This window comes from Jaculus jaculus, chromosome 9 (genome assembly GCF_020740685.1).
Source record: "Jaculus jaculus isolate mJacJac1 chromosome 9, mJacJac1.mat.Y.cur, whole genome shotgun sequence".
Taxonomy (NCBI): Eukaryota; Metazoa; Chordata; class Mammalia; order Rodentia; family Dipodidae; genus Jaculus; species Jaculus jaculus.
Window position 1 is genome coordinate 73,619,605 of NC_059110.1, and position 18,285 is coordinate 73,637,889.

The following is an 18,285-nucleotide window of genomic DNA, read 5'->3' on the forward strand; positions in this document are numbered from 1 at the left end:
GGGTAAGGATTCCCCCTTTTGTTTTTGTAATTAAGACTTGAGAGTCTGATTATATCTTTCAATGATAGCCTGGCCTTGGGGGTTGTATGGGATGCCTGTGGAATGGGAGATTTTCCAGGTCTGGAGAAAATCTACAAAGGCCTTGCTTATGGCATGTTTAGATTTTTCCCCAGCATGTGTAGATGCCCAACAGGCATGGGAGAAAGTATCAACTGATAAGAAGATATATTTAAGTTTTCCAAAGGAGAAATAATGAGTACAAGCCTAAAGCCAAAAGCCACAGCACACTTCAGGAACTCCTGCTTGTATATCTTTAGACTGAAATGTGAAACCCTGTACCACACCTTAAGATTCACCCAGTGACATTGCCTCCAGCCAGGTGGCTGCAGAATGCAAACTACAAACAAATAAACAACTGAATAAAATCAAACAAGTTAAACACTTCTAACATATTAAGGCACAGAGTAAACATTTTTAACTGGTATAAGGCATAACAAGGAGAGACTAAAGCAATGCAAACTCAACCGCCATCCAAAAGTGTTTGCATTTCTATGATAGTCTTCCCTCAGGCATCCTTTACATGGTAAAGCAATTGGATTGCTAATGTGTTGACAATAGCAGCTTTAGTAATCTAAAGCCAGTCTCTGTGCCAGTAAATTTAACTTGCTTAAAGTTTTCCAGCTTAAAAATCTTAAATCTCTCAGTCCAATACCTCTAGCCAAGCACATCAGTTCATTACAAATTTAACCTTGATGCAGGATGCATCCAGCCCTTATGCCAGTAGCCCAGTTCCAGAAAAGTCCTCTGTAGTCTTTCCTTCCCCTTAGAAAGCTCATAAGTCAAGCCTTGAAGTTTAATGTTATCTGTACTTAGCATTCTCAGACTCTCATCAGAATAGTCCATAAAATTTGGCTTACCACTCCAGAAGATACCTTCAGTTGCAAGCACCAGTCCATGCCTATTTCTCCAAAACAAAGGTTCCAAAAGATCAACATCCACATGGTCAGGTTCATCTCAGTCCACTCCTTGGTACCAAGCTCTGTGTCAGACAGCTTCAGGTTCACTGAGATGAACTTCCAGACCAAGCACAGTTATGGAGGAAGGGATATTTATTGAAGCCTACAGGTCCAGGGGAAGTACCATAAATGGCAGAAGAAGCTGGCCTGCCTTCACAGGCCCAAGGAGAGAGAGAGAGAGAGAGAGAGAGAGAGAGAGAGAGAGGGAGAGAGAGAGAGAAATAGAAGTCTAAAGGTCAAAAGCCTCACAGTGTGTCCACTAGGGACATATGACCCATTTAGAAATACAAAAGCCACAGATGTAGCTTGCCAGTGAACCATAAGTGAAAGGAAAGAGAAGGAGAATGAAGAGATGTGGACAAGCAAGTACAGGTTATAGAAGCAAAGTTTAGCACATTAAATGTGAAGACTGCCTCATAACTTAAGAGGGTACACTCACCTGCACATGCACACCGATTGACCTCCTCAACAAGAATGCCTCACATGGGGCACCAGCCTGCCGGGTTCCTGTAGCCCCATGTTGGGCGCCAGACTGCCGGGCTCCCCCTGCAGGTACTGCTGAGGAAGGACCAAGCTGTCAGGTTCCTCCCAAGGGGTTGAGGAGGAGGATGAGTGTTGACGGCCAGAAACACACCACCATGCCGGGAGTCTTGTTGAAGCAGGAACTCACTTTATTGTTACAGGTAGTTGCCTATATAGTGTTGAAAACGAGGGTGGGGATTCTAGGATGGGGGGAGAGGTAAGGGCCAATAGTATACCGCAACTTTTGAAATGATTGGTTCTAAGCATGTGCGTGCACGGGAATTTCAACTCCTATGCGGAAGTAACAGGCCAGAGGCCATTAGGCATCTTGCTGCATCATAGCTGGCCAGAGGCAGATCGCCAAACTTTAGCTAGGCTCAGGAAGTTCCACTAGGCCTTGCATCTGGGCCTTTCAAGGCCCAACAATGGTTCCTTATGAATTCACAAACAGACAAACAAATGCAGACCTAGCAAAACAGGAAGAAATGAGCACTTGCACTGGAGGGAAGAAGCTCCAGAGGAGGTCAGCACCTTCACCATCCAATCGCAGCCCTGGCCCCAGCCCCAGCTCCACTGAAGGACCATCTAGGTGACACTGGTCCACAGGGCTGTCCTCTCCAGCTCTCATCTTCTACTTGTGGCTTTTGGAGCATCCTGTTGTGGAGATGCATCCCCCAAGGCTGCTGCCCTTTGCTGAACAGAGCCCCCATACAGCAGATCTTCTGACCTCTCCTGCAAGTCCATTTGGGCATGCAAAAAGACAGACTTACTGTTTTAGGAAATTTGCAGTTCACAGTTGGGCTGGCCTCCTAGATTTGAAAACAACGTTGTCCACCTTGTCTCTTTTTACTGTGAATGAGTATTCTCATCGAATGTCTGGTCCTGGCCTCAGAAGCAGAGGGCAAGGGTCAGAGTTGGACATGATGACTACAGCTGGGAGAACCTTCCATCACAGGCACAGTCTCCCTTCAAACCTTCACTCCAGAGTCAGTACTTTCTCCTATCTTGCTACAGTTGCTTTTGTTTCCTTATTTGGCCATGAGTTTATAAAGAGACAAATTTGCCTTCTTTTCTCTAGTGGATTGCTAAACCAGCTAGAATGACCAGAATTAATTATGACTGTGAGTGGTGACCCAGAGGGTTAAAGCCAAGAAAACTGCCCAAGGCCATGTATCTGACAGCCCAGTTTGTCTGTCCATGTGAGGGATCCATGGATGGTATCAAATGACTCTGTGGTTCTCTGGGCCATCAGTCAAATCGTCAAGTCTGGGCTTTGTGGCTTGGCCCAAACTCTTGGCAGAAAAGAGGCTGGGAGCTTGGAGGAGCACAGGCTCTCAGCCACAAACAGGTTTAACAGAAGAAAACCATCATATTGCCACACTGGGAAGGACTTTGGAAGTTTTTTATTCTTAATTTTTTTTATTCTTTCTTTCTTTCCCCAGTGGGCATCTTGAACAAACTCTGACACCAAGATACTGGTCTCATGGATCCAGACATGAGAGGGCATAATGATTATGCCTGAATTAGGCAGCTTTAAAAAAAATGGGTCTGCACCAACCAGGCCTCTGAAAAGCCTATTCTGCCTGGCACAGGCACAGGAGAAGAGACAGAAAGCTCTCGCTTCTTGGACATACAGATAATTGGAGTATTCACAGACACTTTGTTCAAATCACATTTTTTTTCTTAGTCATGGTACTTGTGGAAGGGGGCTATTTTATGGCTGTTTTGGATATAAGTTTCTACAGAAGAAATGCACTTGTTTCTATTTCTAACAAATTCCCTTTTATTTACTCAACTATAAGAATTTTCTTTATTAATTCACCAGTAATTTTCAGCACAAGATTTAACATCTTAATGACCACCAAGACCTGGACTCTAAGGCTTTCTCTGCCTTTTCCAGTCCTCAGTGGGGTTTAAGGAAAGACATCATTAACAGAGGCCAAAATAGATGGTTGCAAGTCCTCCTTTCACTGGACAAGTTGCTCAGCTCTTGTCCAGAGCAGGAAAGAGTTACTTTCTCAGATAAAAAAAAATTAATAACAAATTTGACATTCCATCCTAAGATCTCTCTTAACAATTTAGACTTGTCAACAGTATCATTTCAAACTCACTGGCTTCTGTTTTTTTCATGTTGCAATTTACTTTTTATGTAATCTTAATAATCTCACTCTGCAGAAATTAACTCAATGCAAAGAAAACCCCCTCAAAATTGAATACTTCATCTTGTTTTGGAAAGAGCAAATAGGTTTTCTGCTCATCTACCCAACATGAACAGTCATCCCCACAAAGTTCAAAATGTTCCTTCTGGCTCTGGAATATACACTCAGGCAGAAGCTTTTGACAAGTAGATTCCAGTCACCTGCAAAGGACAGCCCGAACCACTGTGCAGGCAGCCTTTGGAAGCTTCTTGACATCAGCTCTTGAGAACCTTCCGCGATTGTGTTCAAAGGTTCTATGAGCCCCACAACTGCTATTCTACTTCTTGAACTGGGCTTACAGGAGGTGCTGGAAGTCTTTGGAGCAAGAATGGAAGCAGTGGTTCCTCGAGGTAGAATTTCAATAACACGAGGCTTGTCAATGATCCGGGCCGTGCGGTTTCCCTTCTCCATGATGCCCACGATCCATGCTTGGTGACCTTCTCCATACTTGGAAGATGTGATTTCCGAACAAAAACAGGGTGCCTGGTCTTTTGGCAGGCAAGTAATCCTCCAGAGGTTTCAGTTGACATTCCTTGGAGGAGCCCCAAGCGCCCACTGGCCTTGCTAACAGCACCCATGTTGGCAGTGATTGGCAGGTCATGAATGACAAAGGACACTTTGTTCCTCTGTTGCTTTGAAAGCTTCTGAGAGTGTTCTAGAATGCCGAAGCCTGTGATGTCTGTGGCTGCGTGGGCATTGAAGGTGTGCATCAGTCCCACAGCAGTTTGGTTTAGAGTAGCCATATTGAACATGGCTTCCTGATAGGCCAGCTCTACCTCTTCTCTGGAGACCACCATCTTGATCTTGTTCCATCTCTCAGGATTCTCCAGCCATTGGGGGGCACTGACAGCAACCTGAGTTCCTAAGGGATTGGTTAATTCCATCACATCTCTTACCACCGCACCGTCAGGCATTATGAATTCACTTGGCTGACACACCACAGTGGCGACTCCCCCAATGATAATCCAAGGGTTGACCACTGTCTGTCCACCTGTCACTGCTATCCCTCCTTCCTCAGCAACATCACGAAAGCCTTTGATCATGAGTGGAGTGACCTTCTTTCATTCCTCCTCACTCATACTCTGGCTAATACTGAGCAGCATTAACGTGTTGCCACATTCAGAAATGCCCATGGCGTACAGGTCACTGAGCACAGCGGCACAAGCTACATGCTACATCATGAAGGGGTAAAAGAAGTCAGGGGTCTGCACTAGTGACAGACCCCCGTGCCAGGCCTCAGGGGTATGACACAGGAAGTCCATCCCAATGCTCAGGGATGGGAAGGTGGAGCGAGGGACTGCCCCAGCTGGCAGGCCACCTTCCTGGGCAACCTCTTCCTGGCCTGCAACCAGGGGGGTGCGTCAGTCCCTCCAAGAGCTTGAGCAGCATCTCCTGGGGGACCTTGCAGCCTCAGCCCTTCATATCGGAGAAGCCCCATCAGCTCAGGCTCAGCCCCAAGGTCTGAGGCTTGAAGGGGTAGCAGTTAGAGAAGATGCGCTCTACTCTGGAAACCTTCCTTCCTCCACCACCATCGCCTCTGGCGCCCACCACAGGGAAGGGAGAAGAGAAAGACCCTTTGCTTTCCTATTGACGTTAATTTGAAATAACAGTTGATATTACCTGCGGAGATGCTCTATGGCAAAATCCCACAGGAAGACTCACACCATCCCGCGCTGTCTGCACACTGTTTTTGATATCCTAGCCAAAAATTCTATAGCGACAGCATAGCAATGAACATTCTTGTACATTTTATAAAACAATGCGTCAGATGATTGAACAGAAAGATAAAATATGGTGATAGAAACAAACACCAACAAAACACAAGTCATCTTGCCAAGATTTCTACCCTCAGGGAATAAATGGTAATGAGCCACTGTCCCTTGTATAATCACTTACGCTTCTAGACTGAACTCCTTTCTTTATTTAGTGTAGGCATTCTGGACCCTGTCTTAGCTTTCCACCACTGTAACAAAAGACAGGAAGTTATCAACTTAAAAGGAGAAAAGACTGACTCTGGCTAGTGGTTGCAGGGGTGTCCTTCAGTTCATGGCCTTATTGCTTTGGACCTCTGTGTCACACCACGATAGCAGAGGGGGTCTTGTCACCTCACACCAGCCAGAAAACAGAGATAGGAAGTGGCTGGAATCTCAGCAGCCCCTTCAAGGGTACTCTCCAGTGATGTAAATTCCTTCCACTAGGCCCCACTTCCTAAAGGTTCTAACACCTCTCAATAGTGCCATGGCTGGGGACCAAGCCATGGTGCATATGGGCCTTGGTGGGCTAATAGTAAGCCCTGCAAGGCAGCTCCTTCCTTCCTTCGTCCTCCCTCCCTTCCTGTGGTGCTAGGAATCAAACCCAGGACCTTGCTAGGTAAGTGCTCTACCACTGAGCTACACATCCCTAGCCCTTACTTTTTGAGACAGGATTTGACTATATAGCCTAAACTGGCCTTGAACTCAATATGTAAGACAGGCTGACCTTGAATTCATAATCTTATCTCACCATCTAAGTACAGGGATTATAGATACGTGTATGTTATCACATATCTGATATGTATTTACTACAAAATTTTGCAACTGTTTGTATCTTTCTTCCCTATGTATAGTTGGAACCTTCAAACTAAGGATACTTATGTGTCTTGGGACTCCATAACAATATAGTGCCCTGGAGTTGCAAGCTGAATTAAATCAACAAATGAATGAATGGCATGTGGGTCATAGACTTTCCTTCTAACACAGTATGTTCAAATAAAGGTTTTCCTTTTTTTTAAGCATGTTTTAAATTTTATTTTATTTATTTGAGAGAGAGAGAGAGAGAGAGAAAGAAAGAAAATGGGCACACCAGGGCCTCCAGCCACTGCAAACGCACTCCAGATGCATGCGTCACCTTGTGCATTCAGCTTACGCAGGTCCTGGGGAATTGAACCTGGGTCCTTTGGCTTTGCACGCAAGTGCCTTAACTGCTAAGCCATCCCTCCAGCCCTCAAGCATGTTTTAAGGCTATAAATAATGACAGTAACCATTTGCTAAACATTTAATATGTGCAGATACCATGCTAGGCACTTTATATACAAGATCTTACTTGATCTAGATCCTTTCTCTAAACTCATATATGCTGTTGCAAGATTTCATGGTGTCTTGTACTTCCCCATTGATTCCTGTACACTGATAGATAATGTTCCCTCTTGGTATTCCCTTGGATCACATGCCCATGAGGACATTGCCATCATCTTTTAGTTATTTGATGCTGCTGAGACCTCAGCATGTAGCTTATATAATAAATCATAGTACTGAATTAGTCTGTTACTTTTTAAATATTGAATTTTTAAAATAATTATTACATAGTATTAGAAATGTTTATTTGCTATCTTTCTTTTATTTTTAAAGACATAGATTCAGTCTATAGCCCAAAGCTGACCTTGAGCTCTTGATAATCCTCCTGCCTCTGCCTCCTGAGCACTAGGATTACAGGCATAAGTTGTCATACCCAATATTGTACATATTTGTAAAGTATAATGCAATGCTTTGATCCAAGTATTGGATAGAATATCCACCACCTTAAATTTTTATCATTTTTAAATTTTTAGTTTTTTTTTTATTATTATACAGAGAGAGAGAATGGGTGTACCAGGACCTCTAATAACTCAAATCAACTCCAGATGCATGTAACACCATGTGTATCCAGCTTTTGTGTGTTCTGGGGAACCAAACCTGGATCTTTAGGCTTTACAAATAAGCACCTTAACTGCTAAGCCATCTCTCCAGCCCAAAATTTGTTGGTTTTTTGGGGGGGGGGAATTGGGGATTTTGAGGTAGGGTCTTACTTTAGCCCAGGCTAACCTGGAACTCACTGTGTAATTCCAGGCTGGCCCTGAAAACACAGTGATCCTCCTACCTCTGCCTCTTCAGTGCTGGGATTAAAGGTGTATGCCACCACGCCTGGCAAATTTCTTAAAATCATTTTTATGGTGGTTATGATTGTAACCAACTTCTTTCCAACTATGTTGACATGCATACTGCATTATTTATTGTTATTATAATGACCTTTGTGAAAATCTACATCATGCTAGTCCAACAAGCATTCTCTAATATAATAATTACAGTCCTCAAGGCCTCTGATCCCTTTGATTCTCAGATAGAACATAAATGAGACTCAACAGTTGCCATTGTCTTTATAGCAGCTGAAGCATCGGTGGCCCTTCTTGTCACCGTTAGGTTACTCTGTACCTCACAGTGAAGCAGAGACTCCCTCCCTCCTTCAGCTACCTAATTTTCTATCCTTCTGATCACCCTCACCATCCACTCTTACTGCACCCTGCCATGCCCCTCACAACATCACCACTAGTCACTGCCACTGCTCCTTCAGGATTCCAGCTAGCAAGAGAACTAGAGTGAAGCTGGCATGTCTTGGAACTAGACATGGAAGGGCAGCGTCCAGTGCAGAACATGCAAGAGTCCAACTTAGAAAACTTGTCACTTCCACTTCCCTGGGAGAAATCAGACAGTTCCCCACCTCAGCCCATCTGCCCCAGGCCACTGCTTGCTGCGTTCAGTGTCTCCATTCCTGTAGGATTTCACAAAGTTGATCTGTGCTTATTTGAGCTCCTTGCTAAGCATCACAGATCTTATCTTGATGCTCTGTCTCCCAGAACACCCATGTTCTCATTGCTAGTTCTTAATCCAAGTCATTTCCACACAGTGAGAAAAGAGCATTTCCACTGTCCCAGGGCAACAAACCAAGCTTCTGCACAGGACGTGTTAGACGGATCCTTGTCTCTCTTTAGGCATTCCAGAAATGAAGATTGCCTCTCCAGATCCTGGACAAATATGCTACCAGCTTCTGGGGTCACTGCCATGGCCAGCACTTGGGACTGGTGTAGGCCTGCAGTGGAAGTGGGGTGGGGAGTCAGGGCTCTACTTCAGAAACTTGTTAGCAAAGAACAGGATCAGTGTTATTACACACCATCATTGACCTTGTTTGCTTTCTGAGGCTCCTTGCTGGGATCATGCACAAAATTTCTGCTAGGGGAACAGAGCTGACTCACAGTCTCTGTCACAATAATAAAGTGCAGACCACTTTAAAAGCAACCAGACATTTATTTCAAAGTGAGAGAGGCAGCACAGGACAGTGGAGAATAAACCAGACTGGAAGCAGGGGGTCCCGGCCCCGCAGGACGTGATCCTGACAGAGCCATGTAACCCACTTGGACTCTGTCCTTGTCTATCAACTGAGGGGCTGCATGTGTGTCTATAGTTCCCCACTATGGCTCTGGGAAGGCCTTTCACTTCTGAAGGGAGACTCTCTTCACCGTAGACAACCTGCCCATAGCCCATGTCTGCCCCTCTAGTGTTCTTCTCTGGCCTTGTTCAATGACTTCTTCAGCTTCATAAATCCAGGCTTTGGTGCTTCACCTTAGAAGCCAGTTCCACCTCTGGTAAGGAGCTCCTGCTGCAATATCACATGGCGGAGCTCATCACATGGTGGTACTGAGCAAGTGGGCTAGCTTGGCCTCTCTTCCACTGATCCCATCATAGGAGCCCCACTCTCACGGCCTTTCTAATTATCCTCCAAAGGTCTCACATCCAGATAACACTGACAGAAGCATGTTGGATACATCCAAACCACAGCAACTCTGGAAACAACTCTGGAAGGGAACTTTGTGGCCAGTTCTTGCTGTTGCTGAATGAATCCTGCCCAAGTCATAATGTAGGTAGGCAGACACTACAGTCTTGAAGGTCATGGAAGGAGGCACCCTGCCTCTGGCCTCCCTGTTATGGAAGGGAGGAGGGTGGAAGTATGTCAATCAGTAGCCTGGTCAAGAGACCACTCTTCACCTAAAAACGTGCTAAGGATGTGGGTGGAATAATTATCTCCTTAACAAGATCCTGTGCTACAAGAAGCCTCTCTCTCAGTGCAATGCGCTCACCCTCACCACCGAGTCTGCCTGCTTCTCGGAGCTCTAATTCAGAAAGAGTAGCTTTTCCTTCCTTCCTTCCTTTTCTTTGGATGCCGGCCACAATCCTAAGTGTGCTTGTCCTGACGCTTAGCGGTTTCTACCCTTTTCTCAATTAATCTCCTTTGCCTTAGCTGCTTTGCTTTAGCCTAATTGTGGCTGTTTGACAAAGGACTTGACTCTAAGACCATCTCAGACAATACTGTACTATTTCATGCTCATGTGACATGGCAGCTCCAGATGAAGGCAAAGCAGGCATTGCCTGAGAGACCACCATTGCATGTATACAGTTTGCCCCGCCCTGCCTCACCCCTCTTCAATCCTCTGTTCTGAAGAAAACACGCATCAAAACCTCCTCCCACTGAAAACCAGAATCTAGAGCTTTGTCCTCAGTGCTTGTGTGCCCCAAGGCCTCTGCCAGGCCCTGTGATGCTCACATCAATATCTCTGCGAAACCTGAAGTTATAAAAGAAGAAAACAGTTAATTACTGCAAAGGGAGAGAAAATGGATGGGTATGAAAAATGTAGAAGGAAGGCTGGAGAGATGGATCAGAGGTTAACGTGCTTGCCTGCAAAGCCTAAGGACCCAGGTTCAATTCTCTAGTCCCCACATAAATCCAAATGTACAAGATGGCGCACATGTATGAAGTTTGTTTGCAGTGGCTAGAGGCCCATTCTCTCTCTTTCACAAAATAAATAAATATTAAAAATTTTTTTTTAAATTTATTTGAGAGAGAAAGGGAGAGAGAGAATAGGCATGCTAGGGCCTCTAGCCACTGCAAACAAACTCCAGATGCATGTGCCACCTTGTGTATCTGGATTATGTGGGTCCTGAAGAATCAAACCTGGATCCTTTGGCTTTGCAGGCAAGTACCTTAACCACTTAGCCATCCCTCCAGTTTTTTAAAGAGTATTTTATTTTTACTTATTTGCCAGAGAGAGAGAGAAAGAGAGAGAAATCAAAATTTAAAAAATATGTATAGTATTTATCAGAGCCCTTATTTAATATGTTGTGCTATTTAAAAAATAAATTTAATATAAGGGGACTGGCTGCTCTTGTGATGAGCTATTCCCCACAGCCTCACTGCATACTAGTGAACTCTTTTGAGAACTAAGTGATCTTAGGTATTTTCAGCCTATTATCAGAAGATCCCACAGCATGAGGAGTACCTGGTAACATCCAAAAGGTACTCCCAAGCAATTCTGACTTTGATGGTTTCTTTCAGATGGTGACTCCTGTCCAAGACAGTAGTAAAGATTGCTATGGATCAAATCTAGGTTAAGGGCTTGGCATCTGATTGAATCATAGCTTTGGTGGTTACTAGCCAAAGGTATCCTAAGGCCAATTATTTAAACTCCTTGAGTCTTAGTTGGTGTCGCAATGCTCAGGATGCAGCATTGTGAGAACTGGGAAATTTGGTGGCCAAAATAATCATTACTCCCAGTCCTGCAGGGGAGACTGTAACAGTAAAATGACCCTCCAGGCTGAAAATGGAGAGAGCCTGAAGAAGGGAGAGAAGCCTCACTCAGGAAAGGGCCGATAAGCTGCCTCACAGCCAGAACTACATACTTCCTGGCTTTTGTCACATCGTGATTCAATTTTTAAGATGGTGTCGTAGTCAGCTTCCTGTTGATGGGGTGAACCTACAAACCAGACACAGTTTATGAGAGGAAGAAGGGATTTATTTAAAGCTTACAGATTCATGGAAAGTTCCATAATGGCAGAAGAAGCTGGCCCCCTTTTATGGATCCACACAGAGAGAAATTCCACCACCAACACCATAAGCAAACAAACTCCAGAAACCCAGGCAGAGCTCAAGCACTCTGAATACTTTAGGCTGGAATTCATATCTGTTCCCAGTGACATTTTCTCTAGCCAGGTAGCTGAAAATCCAAGAAGCTTTAATACAAGTCCTGAATCTATTGAGAGATGTTCATTCACACTACCACAGATGGCTACAGGAAAGCTGGAGAAATTAGGATTCTTTCCAGTTCTGGCCAGACCTGTAATATCCCAGTTTCCTTCCCCAGTTGTGGGTCTCTCAGTTTCTTCTTTCACAGTTATGGTGAGGAGTGTCAGGTAAGGGCTAGGGGTCAGAGCTCCTTCCACAACAAGACCACAGGATCACTCTGGCCTACTTGTGTTGAGTTATACTTGCATTACCTTATGATTCTGTTCACAGCCAACTGAAGACAAAGATTTCTACTGGGAGGGAATGCAAAATCACAACTGTTTTCCAGACTATGGTTCAAAGCCCATTGGCAGTAGTGTGTATGGATGACCTTACTTTATCCAAGCACTGTGGGATATGATGTGCAGGCTCCACGTGGACAGGGTCCAGTGCCTGGTGCTCCATCCTCCAGCCTGGCCCCTGCCTGCCGCGCGGAGCTCATCTCCTACCTCAGCCCCGCGGGCTCCAGCTACTTTCAGTTCAGTCCACAGTGCATCACTTTTCCAGCAAGGGATTTCCCCACAACCCTGAAGAAGATGTTGCCTCCTACAAAACAACCTTCCTTCAGGGTTGTGGGCTACCTTCCTCCCTCATAGCCCACCCACATATCAGTTCTTCTTGGGAGAAGGAGTCACCCCTTCCAGAAATAGTCATCAACCCTGAGCTTGGCCAAGTTACTAAGTACTGTGGTTTGACTGAGAATCAAAGTTCCTGTGCAGCAATAGTCCCCAGTCAATAGTATTGAGACTGGAATTTTTAAAAGGTGATTACATCATGAGAGTTCTGCTGTCATGAATGGATTAGTGTCATTATTGTTACTTGTGACTTGTTAGGTCTCTCCTAAGAAAGCAATACATCCTAAAAGGACTATGCCTTTTTCTATTCAGGATTTTGTAATCCAAGATGAAAGGAAGGCTGAAGGCCAACAGGGCAAATTTGTTCAGTGACCAAAGAATGGAGATGGGGAAGCCTAGCTCGCAAATCAACTTCCCAGTGCACTGTGATGGGAAGTCACAGGTGTGAGCGGAACTGTGTGTGGAAGGACAGGCTAGTAAAGGAGAGGAAAGTTCATGTCTGTTCCTGGAATAGGTAAAACTTCCCTGGAACTTGGGTACTGCCTTCTTTTTGTTCCTTTTGTAGCTTGGTGCTTTCTGTCATGGTGATGAATAGATGTGTCATTTTGCATGAAATTAGATTATAATGAAGTTAGAGACCTGGTTTTGGCTAGGCCATCTGAAAATGAACTTTTGGCCTTAATTTGTCTTCAAGATGAAGACTAGAGGAGGCTGAAATTTAGCTAGGTCACATGGGCATAACCACGAGAGCAGCTTCGTTACAAAAATAGTGAGTTTGGCCCGATCTCTTGCTCCCTTCATGCACGTTAATACCTTTGCTGTATTATTTTTTTTTAAATTTTTTTATTTATTTATTTGAGAGCGACAGACACAGAGAGAAAGACAGATAGAGGGAGAGAGAGAGAGAATGGGCGCGCCAGGGCTTCCAGCCTCTGCAAACGAACTCCAGATGCATGCGCCCCCTTGTGCATCTGGCTAACGTGGGACCTGGGGAACCAAGCCTCGAACCGGGGTCCTTAGGCTTCACAGGCAAGCGCTTAACCGCTAAGCCATCTCTCCAGCCCCCTTTGCTGTATTATGACTCAACAAAAGGGTCCCTTCCTGACGCTATCCCTCCATCATGGATTTCCTGGCTTCTAGAGCCATGAGCTGCACACATTTCTATTTGCTGTTAATTACTCAGCTGGTGGCATTCTGTGACAGTGATAGACACTGACATGGAAGCCCTCCTGTTATTAGAGCACTTCATGATGTGAATGATGTGATTTAGTTGTAGGACATGAGGACACAGAAACTCCTTCTCTGGCAACTTAGCATGATCTGTGAGGGGGCTTCCCAAAGCTGAGCCTTAGCATCCTCATGATACTGTTCTTCAAAGAAGGGAGTGAGAAGGTAAATATGACATTTTTAGGTCCATTTGGCAACAAGAGCAAATAAATGAATTTCTTAAACACATTTTTATGAATATTTTATTTATTTGAAAGAGAGAGAAAAGAGAGAAAGAGATTGGGTATGCCAGGGCCTCCAGCCACTGCAAACAAATTCCAGACACATGTGCCACCTTGTTCTTCTGGGTTACATGGGTATTGGAGAATCAAACTCAGGTCCTTAGGCCTTGCAGGCAAGAGTTTTAACCACTGAGCAGTCTCCCTAGCCCTCTTAAAGACATTTTAATACCGCAATCATGATTAAGTTGTTCTCTCACTGTTACAATGGGAGTCTATTTTTTTTTTTTTAATCTTTGGGATCTGAATGCCCACGTTGGGGAGAGTTAGTTAACATGTTGGGCAGCTGTACTATGGTTCATCAGATAGCTTTGACAATGAGTCATTCACTACTGAATGATCATTAAAGTACCTAGTAATATGCCTGGGGCTATAGAGATTACAGAAGACATGCCTAACAACCACATGTAACCTTTTCAACCCTAGAAGAGGTCACTGTGTGGGTTGTGGTGCAATAATAAGGTCCCATAAAGGTCTCTGAGTTCGTCTGCACCAGAACCCCATACTTTTTTCTCTGTGTTCCCTTTCAGCTTAAAGCCACTCCCTCTCTTTTCTGCCTGCCTAAGCACTAACATGTCTACACATCCTACTCAGTTTCCCAAGCTTCTGACCACATTAGACTACACTATACATACAGCCTCCTCTATTTCCCTCGTGTGTGTGTGTGTGTGTGTGTGTGTGTGTGTGTGTACAAGAGAACACTCATCATCCTTTGAAATTTCCATAGGACTTAACAGGTCGCTGGGTACACAATGGATAGTGACTCATTCTTCACTTTCCAGCAGATGAAATTGGGGTCCTCTAGCCTCACCGCTCAAACATGTGCTGTGGCCCTCCAGCAGCAACGGTGGGAACGTAGCATTGCAGACCCTGCCATGGACCACGACCCTGACTGCATCTGCACAGATGCCCCTGCTATTTGTGAGCAGGTTCAAGTTTGAGCAGCGCTGCACTCAGTAACATTAGTGGTCAACTCTTGATCTTTCTTACTCACTCATCAACTCACCCATTCAGTGTTTCTGCTTCCCTCATGTCTAGCTCTTGCCCCATTCTTATCCACCTGGCCTTTCCCACCCCAGTGCGCTGCTTTAGCCATTTCATTCTCAGCATCCTCACTTCTCTCCCTCTTCCCATCTCTGTTCCTACCTACAACGTGGCAGCAGTTCACCTTCTGCGCTCTTTTCTCACTGTTGTCTGAATTCCTGGCTATGCAAAAGTTATCAAGTGATAGCAGGGGCTCTTGTTTGGATGAATCAGGCGCATGTCGTCCTCCACGAAGTGGGAGATACTTAGCACGAACTCTGAACTTGGGCAGAAGAAATGGCTTAGTGGTTAAGGCACTTGCCTGCAAAGCGTAAGGACCCTGGTTCACTTCCCCAGTATTCATGCAAAGGCAGGTGCATAAGGTAGTGCATGTGTCTGGAGTTTGTTGGCAGTGGCTGGAGGACCTAACATGCCCATTCTTTCTCAAATAAATAGAATATTAAAAATACTTTCTTAGAAAAGAAATCTGAGCTCCGTTGTCTGTTGAGAGGGTGACAGCTCTATTCGCCCTTTCTGTTTGTCAGTTTACTACAAACTGAACAAAACTTAGGAGGCCATGTAGGTGACACTGAATCTGTTCTTCATCTGTAGGCTTACCAGCCAAAACAGAGCTTTGAGTACTGCAGTGGTCCTTACAACTTAAGCCTCAGCCTTTGACTCCAAGAAAGGTATGCCTCTCTTTAAAACCATCAAACACAGAAAAGCATGCATAGAAAAGGAACACACCAGGGTTATTTCATTTTGACTGTAACTCTTTTACTTAAAAAAAAAAATGACTTCATCTTTAAGTAGAAGTCTTTAAGGCGAATTCAAATGGCTTTTATTGACATTTTGATAAGTGCACAGTTATCTTGAAAATTGGAGGGGGTGGCACTTAACTCCAGTTTGGGTACTATATCTTGTGGGCACATCCAGGGAAAATCAGGCTTGAGCCCTGAATGAGAGAGAATGTCCTCCCTTCCCTATCCCTTTTCTTGCCCCAGGAACTGAGCACCCAGTACTGTTGCGGACAGTCACATTGCTACAGGGCTCACATTTCCTAGAGCTGACTTACAATGGTACTTTTCTTTGGACATGTTAAAAAGCAGTTGTTCATAAAGGAAAAGAGATATATTGGACAGTGTCTTCCTGAACGTCAAGGAACAACAATAATTAGGTCATTTGATTTCTGTGCATTTCTCTAAGTTCTCTGGTTGCTTGCATAATAACTTTCCTCCCCCAATCAATTAGTCTCACAGTTCAGAGCAATATTTTATTTTTAATGGTTGACTACTCATTTCATTAAAAATGTAAGTGCATTAGCTCCATGTAAAATGATACCACTGGGATGGTGGTATTTAAATATTCATAACATAAAAATTAATAAATCTGAGCACAATGTTTGCATTTTAAAAAGTCAAGCTGCAGTCAGATGTATTTGGGCTCAGATCAGATTCCCTAAATTAAAAACCTCAGACATTATCTTTTTGTTGATTGATTTTTATAACAAAACAGTTCAACAGGAATACTATGAGGACAAAGATACTTCCAATAACTCGTTGATTTGCTCGGCTTCATAAATTGGATCTTTCTTCTCCTCCCCTCTGTTTCCTGCTATCTGGATTCTGACCACTAAACATCCTGTTTGACATTAAGGAAGTTCAGAGCGAGGTGTGCATATTTACTTGCACAATCTCTCTCCCTACCTTTCCCTTTTCCCCACCAGAATAGGGCTGACAAATCATTTGGTGTAAGAAAGAACACAGGGGCTGTGCATTCATAGGGAGCTTCCTCTCAGCAGGAGGAAGAGTCATACTCTTTGTAAAGGCTAACAACATTTTGTCATATGTGTTCTTGACCACCTACGTGGAGCTTAGAGCCAGAAAACTGGACAAAGGTAGAGGTTGGGGGTCAGCGAATGCAGGGCATTTCTGGTAAGCTACCAAAGGCTTGAGAATGCCACTCAGAAACAGGGACCCAACAGAGACAGAGGAGGTCTCCCCTCCCCTGAAAGCTCCCAACCACTTGCATAGGATTACCATTATCTCACATCCCACTTTCAAACACGTTTGTTAGCAGAGCTTATCTGGACTAGACAGAAAAGAGCTCTGCGACAAGTATGAATAGGCCACCTGGAAGAATGGGACTCAGCAGGTGACGTTCTACAACCCCCAGCAGCCGCACCACTACTAGGGATGTTTGAGTGTGGAGAGATTACTGGGAGGAACATGATATTGGATTCAGAAGACAGATGTTTTAACCGTTAGCTCTCAAGTGACAATTCTAAAGTTATGTTTACAAAGAGTATGTCTTTGTAGTCATGAGCCAGGGTTAGACTGGCAGATGGTAAAGAGAAGCAATCTCTCTTGACACCCTAAGGAGCCCAGGTGGCATTCCTTCACCGAGACCCACATGGAGCCAGTCCTCTGCCTGTTCCTATGGCTGCATCTACAGTGATCAGGAGTAGAAACTCACTTGTCAATCTTAAAGATGAATGACTAATAGGAGAAAAATGCCTTTTTTTTTTTTATTTGATCAAGGCAAAGCAGAGCAAATTCAGTAAATTTCTGGAATTGGAAGCCTGTACAAAGGCATTGACTTTGAGGTTTGCGTATAATGTCCCTGAGGTCAAGCCCACAGACACTCCTGTTTACTTCTGAGGAACATGGAGTTGTGTTTCTGACCCAGTCATCTCATAAATTAATTTCTTATTCTGGGTCAAGTATGAAATGAAAATACTCAAACCCATATACTGTATTTATTTGATCTTGCTAAAAACACAAAATTAGGTTATTCTATTCTAAATGAGCACATGTGGAATCCATATATCCACTAGAGAAGGACAGATGGAGTATAGTCTCCCTGCACAGACACATACAGGCCATGTGTATAGAAATATACAAAAGTTGAATGTTTAGAAGTTGTAGATACATTATACAGTTAAAACATCCTGGTGGTTCCTACTTCAGAGTTTCTCAAAGTGTGGTCCACAAACCATCACCTCAAAACCTCTGGAAGTATCTGTTACAGTTCAGAGGGGTTCCACTGAAAACCCCCAAGCTAACCTCCCATTACCTCTTTCAAGGCTGTTTCTGAGTCAGTAAGACATTTTGAGGTGAAAAGAACCTCTTTGAGTGATGAATCTTACTCAGTGGCTCTGAGGATGCAACTGTGTGGGGGGCATGCATACTCCACTCCAGAGTTACCCATGGTTTGTGGGTGTGTCTGTAATTCACAGGCATGTATATTCCACTCCAGAGTTACCCATGGTTTGTGGGTGTGTCTGTAATTCACGGGCATGTATATTCCACTCCAGAGTTACCCATGGTTTGTGGGTGTGTCTGTAATTCACAGGCATGTATATTCCACTCCATAGTTACCCATGGTTTGTGGGCCTGACTGTAGTTCACAGCATGTATACTCTACTCCAAAGTTACTCATGGTTTCAACATCATCTTTATTTATTACCCTCTCTATAACTATTCTTGGCTTAGGTTTGTGTTGTCCAAAACCCAAACTCATCTTCCTAGATTTGTAGTGC

General features: G+C 44.2%; 1 pseudogene; it reads right to left on the reverse strand.

Annotated features, from left to right (window-relative positions):
- The window catches only part of LOC101616860, a 74,757-nt pseudogene that overhangs the window by 4,355 nt on the left and 52,117 nt on the right, over window positions 1-18,285 (reverse strand).